Raw genomic sequence first — 9851 nt, 5'->3', positions numbered from 1 at the left:
CACAAATATGTAGGTATATTCTCCGTGTGTGTATGTGTTTGTATGTAGCACACCATATTATCTCCTTCACAACACTTGCACTCTGATGCTTTTTAACTACTTGTTTATCATCTTGTCTTTCTAGTTAAGTTACAAACTCATGAATGCAGACTGCTTTGGTCAGTACTATATCCTTGAATTTAACAAAATAAATGTTATGTTGGTTATTATGTGCTGGATACAAAATAAGTATTAATTACATGTCTTGATGGGTTGAAATTTATTTTGATACTAAGTATGCAAGTATTTTAGATGTAAATATCTTAACTCCACTGTATAAAGGGGAATATTTCATCATAAAATAAATTAGATCAGCCAATCAGTTCATTTGGAAAAGGTTTGATAATGGTACTATGGAATGGCTCACTTAATACAGACCTATATCCTAACTAAGAATATATTTTACATCATAATGTTTTCAAGCCAAATTAATGTTTAATTACATGTTTTCAAGAAATAATTAATATGAGAACTGCAGCAAATACATTGTAGTAGGAATTTTTTTTTTTTTATCTTAAAGTGGTTGTATCATTTTTAGTAACTTTCTAAATGTGAAACTCATCATAATTCTGGATTAAGATGGTGGACTGGATGCATATTAATCAATTTAATTTTTGTTTCTTTCTGGGAACCCTAGTAAAAGTTATTTTGGTTTTCATTGTTTCTGTTTTAAGAAAGGAGATTATTAAGGCAGGGAAGAAAGAAAGAAATCAACAGCAGCAGATTTCTGGAAATAGAGTAGAAGATGAATAACTGGTCATTCACTTGGCTTAATACTAAATGACTTTTTAGCTGACTTTTTAGTTTGGTTGACTTTGTGGTTGTTTTGACATTAATGACTTTTTCATATAGCGAAAAAGTTTGGAAACTAGGACCAAATGTATTTAAATGGCAGAAAACTCAAAAGTCACAGGAACTGGTGGCAACTATCACTTCTGTAAAATGAAGGTAAAGAGGCATGACTTGAATATGGAGGAACAGGGGCACATTATTTGGCAGAGTTAGAGCTCTACATCTCCGGCCTTTTACCAACTTCTAGGGATTGCCTTCTGCCCTTGTTCTAAAGTTTAGAGAGAGAACTGGTAGAAAGAATCTCGGAACTGAGAGATTCTAACCATCATTAGAGGCGTGAGTATCCAGCTGAAAATGGTGAGATTAAGGACCATAATCCTTCACCCTGAGATGCCCACTCACCATTCTGTTCATGTTGCTTCCAGAATGCCAGTGGCATCATATAGAAGACACTAATATTGAAGGTTCTCAAAGAGGTGGCCCACATTAGGTTTGAGATGTGTATCTGACCTTCAAATTGAAATGTAAAGTAGGAATTGGATATTATAGTCCGGGGAATCCAGAGAAGTGCAGGACCAAAATAACAATTTAGGAGTCACTTGTGTATAATAACTAGAAGAAGAAAATAATACAGAGTTCCCAGAAAATACGACCAGTTGGATACCGAGATTAAAAATATTACAAATGAAAATATCATCAATGACATAAAGCACTGCTGAAAGGTGAAGCAAATAAAGATTGAGGGCTGACTACAGGTTCTGAACATATGGAAGACACTGGTGACCTTAGGAGAGACACAAGAGATAATTTGGAAACAGTGGACAAAACTAATTTTGAGATGTTTTTCAGTAAAGGGAAGCAGAGCAATTTGATGATTGTTGGAAAAAGAAGTGGAGATTGAGGTTATGGTTATTACTTTTATTATTATTTAGGGAGGCCTGACAAGATGTTTGTTGGCTTAAGGGAAAGATATATTAAAGATGAGGAAGAGAGAAAAGATAATTGCTAAGAATTATCCTGGACTATGTGAGACAGAAACAGAATATATGAATGGGAGGTTGATTTTCACTAGATTTACTCACAATTTATTCAGTGTAATAGGAAAAATGTCAAATATAAGTGTATCAATATTGAGTGTAATTTTGGTACACTTACACATTTTTCCTAGTACTATTTCCATAAGTAATAGAAAAATGTCAAATCTAAGTGTATCAATTTGAGGGTAAGAGCTTGCGAGATCTTCAATTTTTCGATTTTTATGCGTTAGGACTATTTGGAAAAGATTTTGGTGGCTGGGACTGTAGTTGTTTTGACATTAATAGTGATGAGGTATAAGGTACAGGCTTCAAAGTGACAGTTAAGGAGGACTGTTTCCTATTTCCTCAGTTTAATCTTCTCAGGTGAGTTTGAAGGTGCCAAATAACACAGATTCCAGGATTTGGAAAGACCACACAGGTGTACACTGAAGTAATGAAGGATTTAAAAGTTGTGTTGGAGAGAAACAGAGTGAGCACAGAGATAAGATTTCAAGGAATAAGGAGGAGTAAATCACGGTCAGTGCTACTGGCAACAAGAAAAGATTGACTCATGGTATGAAAGTCCAAGCTGAAGGCGGAGAGGGAAGGTTCTAGAAAAAGCAATGCAGAACAAAGAAGTCACATCCTTCGCTTTCAAGCCTAGGTGTATGAGTAGTGAGGGAGGAAAGCACGGGCATCCCTGAGAAGCCTGCTGGAGAATCAGCATCCTCAGGGGACATTCGAGTTTCAATCAGAGCAAGAAGGCAGGGACCATTTAGAGAAACTGTTCACAATGAAATACTGTGTTTGTCTTCTCAGTAGTTGTTTATACTTACACATTGTAGAATAATTTCTTAACTTACGCTTATATTTAAAGAAGATTAAATGTCTGAATAATCTGAAGGAAAATAAAATTTTGAATTTTCAAGAGATACATTACAACTACGTGATATGGATATTTAAGAATACCTCGAAGGCAGAGGATTTGTTTCCATATAAAAACATATTACATACTTTATACTTCTCGTTTTTCATATATATGCAACATGCCTGCTACATCGCACACCCTGAACATTGTTATATGTATTTTTATCTGATTGTGTGGCAACATAGCTACTGTATTCAAGCACTGACTCATTGATTAGGAAATTTTATATTGTTAAGGAAGTTCATAGTCTCACATTCCTTAAAAGTAATTTAAAACAAGTCTACTTGAGGCATTTCTGAGTTGATTATTATAAGTTCAATAACTCCCTTTTCTATTATTCCTCATTATGTTTAAAATTTATTTTGAGGTGATTCAAGGTGTAAGAGCCTCCAGCTATATTTGAATGAGAGCAATAGTTACATAGAGAAAAAGCTTTCTCCCACTCATATTGCCAGGTCTAAGCAACTGCTGCAGTCATCACACTATCGTTGCTTTTCATAATCCCTATGATGTGATCTTTAATAGCACTTTCATCAGGACTATGTGCACCACACAAAACAGAACACCCACATGCTATCACATGTGACTGTGTCTTTTAAAATACTAATCAGGCACAGAACAATCCTTGGCAATCTAAAACTCTTGGAGATGGACTTCGATGTCTGTGAAATAGCTAAACATTAATCTATGACAGCATAGTATTCCTAGATATCAGCACACATTTGACAATAGAATCATAAACATGAGCACAACATATTTATCTTAAACTGTTGTGAAGTCTTGAAACTAATATTTCTTTTTAACTACCAGCATCTGGTTGTCAATTTAATAGGTGACTTTCTTTGTGGCTTTAGTTTTTACCTATAGAGCAGTATTTTACTATTATCGTTTAATGAAGAATTGTTCTGCTCTAATCACTTTATAGATTAAAAATATAGACATTCTACATTGAAAAAAGAAATTAAATCAGCAATAAAAGTTGAGACAAGTATATTTCAAAAGATGGTCAATTGAATTTAAAATCGCAGTTACTGTCTCTAGTATATATGTTTCCAAAAGTTAATATATAAAATATATGTAAATATATATATCTATCAGTGAAATTTGCTCAGAAAGGAAAAATAAACGAGTGTATCTTTTTTAATATCTTAGAGAAAATGCTTTGAAAAATATAGAAAATGAGAAATGATGTGTTAAAGAATAAGGATGATTCTTCGTTCCTACCAGGCTTCTAGTCTTATTATGACCTATTTTTTGTTACTGACGAAAGTCTAAGCTTTTTCCTAAAGGGGGTGATTACACAGTCATCACTGGTCTCTGACTGTCCCAGAGCACTCTGCTGAGGTTACTTAAATTAACCTTTGCTGGAATAAGTTTGGTTAATACGCTACCTCCAGAGAACCTCTAGCAAATGTTAAGTGTTTTATTGAAGTTTGCCAGGAACATTATATCACATGCTAACATATTTCCCTGACTTATATGAATATTATTCAAACTTCAATTGTTTAATAAACAGAATCTTATTAAATATTCACAGAAGATTTAATAAACAGAATATTTGAAAAAATGCAATTTTTCATAACAGATGGAACCAGAAATATACCAATTTAATTAAGGGAAGAGACCACGACTAACATTAGTTCTCTTTCTTTTATCTAATAGCATCCCAGAGGCGCTTTAACCAAACCCTGGAGAGAGAAGAAATGAGGTTTGAAAACCACTAGACTACATATTTGGATTAGACAGCTATTGCTTAGAATAGGACAGACACTTTTTTTTTTTTTTTTTAAAGGTTTCAACTACTTTATTGGAACATAATTTATACCGTGGTGAAAGTAGTAAATGTTTTGCAACTCACTGCTTTGCCTCTAGGGTAAAGGGAGCTCAGTAATCAGTTTACTCAAAGGTGAGAATTGAAGGAAGAATTACAACAATGCTATATGGCTGCAACAGGTGAGAGGGTTGGTTATAAAATAGCTCAAATATTATGACCAGGCGTAACTTTTTTTTTTTTAATTTATTTATTATTATTATACTTTAAGTTGTAGGGTACATGTGCATAACGTGCAGGTTTGTTACATATGTATACTTGTGCCATGTTGCTGTGCTGCACCCATCAACTCGTCATTTACATCAGGTATAACTCCCAATGCAATCCTTCCCCCCTCCCCCCTCCCCATGATAGGCCCCGGTGTGTGATGTTCCCCTTCCTGAGTCCGAGTGATCTCATTGTTCAGTTCCCACCTATGAGTGAGAACATGCGGTGTTTGGTTTTCTGTTCTTGTGATAGTTTGCTAAGAATGATGGATTCCAGCTGCATCCAAGTCCCTACAAAGGACTCAAACTCATCCTTTTTTATGGCTGCATAGTATTCCATGGTGTATATGTGCCACATTTTCTTAATCCAATCTGTCACTGATGGACATTTGGGTTGATTCCAAGTCTTTGCTATTGTGAATAGTGCTGCAATAAACATACGTGTGCATGTGTCTTTATAGCAGGCTTCAGACACTTTTCAAAGAGTGATGTGTGAATGAACTGTCTAGAGATATTAAAGGAATAAAAGTATATTGGTTTAGGGTATCATTAGACAGCAGCCCTAAAGATGTGGATATACAGGTAGCCCTAATGAAATGCTCCCAGGATATTTGTAAAAAACGTGCCTGCAGTTAAGGAGACCTGGAGAGCAGCCGGCTACACTTGTAGCTTGGTTTAAAACCAACCCTTTCTCCTCTTGCCCATTCTCACCACAACTTCACACAGGCAGGCCATTCTAAACGGAGCCCTGATCAAATCTGAAAAGTACCACTAAAGAGTGTTCAGCTATAAAAATATAATCGTCAAAAGATAAACCACATAATCTTGAGTTTATAGTAAGACTGGATAAAACTGTTTTAACAAAGGGGAACACATTCAACAGAAAATGTGCAATATGAAAACGATTTGTATGTAGTGTGTATGGTTTTACATAAAAGCATTTGGTTGTGATAAATAATACATTTAAACTTTTTTTTCTTAAATTGGAATTTTTTTCTTGGCCTCCAAACATTTACAGTTGCATATCTAGATAGAAATACACGTAGTGTCAGTTTTTCTTGAGGTTCAGTTCAACCTAGCCTCAATGTGGACATACTCAAAAATGTAATTATCAAATGAAGTCAGGAAACCATTGGATGTATTTAGTACTTGGTCTACATCTTCATAGTTACTCCTTTAGCGTCAGCATGCTATTGTTTGACAACTGCACTGTATATGTCTATACAAGATGAGCCCTTGTGACTGAAGCAACTCTACTGGTAGTCCTCCCACTTAATGCAACTATTTCACAGGAGTTCCATATACATCTCTTCTATGAATGCACTAATCTTAATTCGATGGTGTGCAATGTACATTCTCTAAGATTACTTCTCCAATGTTAGCATTCAGACTAACCACCTGAGGGCTTGTGCATGCACAGAGATTTGGCTCCAGTCTCAAAGATTCATATTCAATAGGATGAGACAGGACCCAAGAGTTTCTAACAATGTCCAGATAATGTTGCTGCTGCTGGTGTGTGGACCACATTCTGAGCAGCCGTTCGCTAGAGGAATCCTCTGGCATCCCTCATCTAGGACGATGCATGAAAGCAGGACAGGCTTTTGTGTAGTTTGTAAAAATATTTTATTTGGTTTCTTCTGTCTCCACCCCTGCAGTATATTACTTTGCCGTCTTTGAACACCAAGAACTTAGCATCATCCTCTTGTATTTTGGATTTTGTTTCCTATTTCCTTAGTTTAATCTTCTCAGGTGAGTTTGAAAGACAAAAGCTCTTTACGTGTTAATGGATGAGGAGTTTTAAGAATCTTTAGAAATATTTTCCTGGGTTCTTGTTTCTTGAACAGGGGTAGGAAAAGTATATGTTAACACTGCTTAAGTTTTTTTTTTTTTTTTTTTGATAAGTCAAATTCTGGAAGTAGAAAATAGAGAACAAGAAGAGGAGTCAGACTAGGAAGTTAAAAAAAAAAAAAAAAAAACTCGGCCGGGCGCGGTGGCTCAAGCCTGTAATCCCAGCACTTTGGGAGGCCGAGACGGGCGGATCACGAGGTCAGGAGATCGAGACCATCCTGGCTAACACAGTGAAACCCCGTCTCTACTAAAAATACAAAAACTTAGCCGGGCGAGGTGGCAGGCGCCTGTAGTCCCAGCTACTCGGGAGGCTGAGGCAGGAGAATGGCGTGAACCCGGGAGGCGGAGCTTGCAGTGAGCTGAGATCCGGCCACTGCACTCCAGCCTGGGTGACAGAGCGAGACTCCGTCTCAAAAAAAAAAAAAAAAAAAAAAAAAAAAAAAAAAAAAAAAAAAAAACTCCTGTAATCCCAGCACTTTGGGAGGCCTAGGCAGGTGGATCACCTAAGATCAGGAGTTCAAGACCAGCCTAACCAACATGGAGAAACCCGCCTCTACTAAAAATACAAAATTAGCCAGGCATGGTGGCACATCCCTGTAATCCCAGCTACTCGGGTGGTTGAGGCAGGAGAATCATTTGAACCCAGGGGGCGGAGGTTGCAGTGAGTCGAGATCGTGCCCTTGCACTCCAGCCTGGGCAATAAAAGCAAAACTCCATCTCAAAAAAAAAAAAAAAAAAACGCATTAAAACAGAGCGCATTAAAGAGACCAGGAAAGGGGTAAAATAATTTTATAAATGCAAAATACTTTATGAGAGGTGATTTGTAGTATCAATGATTTTCGGTTAATAGAAAAATGCATAAAAATGAATAAATACAAGTGTGCAATAGAATAAAAAATAAAGTGATATAGAAATTAAATCTAGGTTAGGCAAAGATTGTGTATAACCACTATTTCTATGGGGGAGAACACAATGAAAATTTATCATGAACTAAGAATGGCTACTGTGTATAGAGAAAAAGTAATACGAAATTAAGAACACAGAGCTGTGTTTTTTATTCGTTTATTAGAATAACGCTTTTATTAGAGCTGAGTTCCTAATATTTAAAAAAAACCTTCTAAAAATAAAAGACTATCTTACACATCTAGGCAGAATGCATTTAATCCTTGAAGCTGTGGAGAAAAGTGAGACCGGCCTCACTTCTCATAACACTAGACAACAGAAGATGGTAAAATATAATTTTCAAGTTTTAAAGACACATGGATATGTTTAACATTTTCTACCTATCCAGAATATTATCCAAGTTAAAAGGAGCAGGAAGATGTTCATATGCACATAAGCACTGAGGAATTACAACATTCACAACTTGAAAAATTTAATAATTTTTGTTCCAGCAATCAGTAGAGATAAAATAAAAACTAATAAGTAAAGTCTTCACGAAAGAGCTGGCTACTCTTTTTAACAATATTTTCTTTAAACAGTTATGGCAGTTATATTAGATTGAGTCCTAAAATCTATTAAGTCAATGATAGGGAGTATGTGTTTTAAAAATTATACTACCAACCAGCCGGTTATATCCATGAAAATGCACTAAAAATTACAAAACAGAGTACACACTTAAACAACCATATTTATGACTGTGAAAATCCACAAAAGAAGCAGAATTAAAGCAGTTACATTTTGTCCTCAGAAACTGTGAGATACTATTTAAGTAAATTATCATTTTGACCTACACCAGTCAATACAAAGCTCTTAATTAAAACCAGAAAAGTTCTAACCAAGACACACTAACATTAGAGCCTATGAGGGCTTGATAACTAACCTCTTATTTCTGTTTTTTTTTTTCTTCTTCCAATTTTGACTCCAGTCATAAGTCGTAAACATGGCCTTGGTTATTTCCTTCCTTATACCCATGGCTTGTTACAATGTGACTTTGCGGTTCTTCCCATCAGTAAACAGAAGCCATTTTCTTACTCCTTGCCTCTGGATAGGCCTTGTGACTTGCTTTGAGCAACAGAATGCATCAGCAAGTGACCTCATGCCAGTTTCATGCCTTGGCCTCAGGAGGCCTTGAATAATCTGCTGCTCCTTTTGAACCTTCTGAGTCACTGCTTAACAAGCCCTAACCTCTCCAGCTGGGAGATGAGGCATAATACAGAGGAGAGGGAAACTGTCCTAAAGAGACCATCCTAAGCCAACCCGTCCAGATGACAGGAGGTTGACCTTGACACATGTGTAAGTCCAGCCAAGGTCAGCCAAACCTAGTACAGATCAGAAAAACCATCTATCAATGCTCAGCCCAAATTTCCAACCCACAGAAATGTGAATTAAATAAATGATTGTTGTTTCAACCGTCTTGATTTTGAGATGCTCACACAACTGACAGCTGATTGAACTGCCATCTGGCTACTTGCCAGGTTTAAAAATCACAGTTATGTCTGCATATGCACGCTATTCTCACTCTTTTGGATGGGCCTTTTCTCATGGGATTCTCTTTCTCAAACTCAATTGAATTATCTTTTTATTATGTTTTCTCCATCCAATTTCTAATTCTTTAAAATAAACATTCTGTGTGGTTTTCTGTGACCCCAGGTCACAAAAACCTATGAGGTTTTGTCTAGAAATATGAAGGAGAAAAAGAAGCAAATAAGAAAAAAAAAAAAAAAGACAGAAGAAGAAGAAATCTTCTAGTAGAGAAAACACACACACACACACAAAATACTTCAATACATGAAATAGCCCAAGGGATAGAACAGAAGCCACCGGTTGCAGCAGAATGAAGTAGAGGCAAGTGACTACATAGTTTCAGAAAACTGGGCAGGCTAAATTGTGAAGTGGCCTGTAAACCATAGTAAATTTTTTGGTATTTGTTTCTTAATTGCACCGGGTAGCAACTAGAATATTTTAGGTAGGAAATTGGCATGAACTGATTCATATGTCAAACATATTATTATTGTTGTATGTTAAGTGAATTTTGCATAGAAATTGAGGAATAGTTGAGTCTATTCCAGTGGTCTGGGGAAAAGAAAGTTAATGACTTAGATAAAAATGTTGCCAGTGACTATATAATAACATTAAAATATATTTTGAGGGATAAAGTTGTCAAGACTTGATGATGAATTGGATTTGTGGAATAAGAGGGAATAGGAAAAAATAATGAACTAAAGTTTTGAGCTTAAGCAAGTGGATAG

The 9851-nt window shown here is 35.9% G+C and overlaps 1 long non-coding RNA gene across 1 annotated transcript; it reads left to right on the top strand.

Moving 5' to 3' along the window:
• The first annotated feature begins 1317 nt into the window (after positions 1-1317).
• Positions 1318-9013, top strand: LOC135968202 (uncharacterized). Its single transcript, XR_010582795.1, has 4 exons — positions 1318-2611; positions 4438-4483; positions 6468-6561; positions 8528-9013. It is a non-coding gene; the product is annotated as an uncharacterized lncRNA (long non-coding RNA).
• The last annotated feature ends 838 nt before the right edge of the window (positions 9014-9851 follow it).

Source organism: Macaca fascicularis, chromosome 18 (genome assembly GCF_037993035.2).
Source record: "Macaca fascicularis isolate 582-1 chromosome 18, T2T-MFA8v1.1".
Classification (NCBI taxonomy): Eukaryota; Metazoa; Chordata; class Mammalia; order Primates; family Cercopithecidae; genus Macaca; species Macaca fascicularis.
The sequence above is the reverse complement of the archived record's forward strand: the minus strand, read 5'-3'. Positions and strand labels throughout refer to the sequence as shown.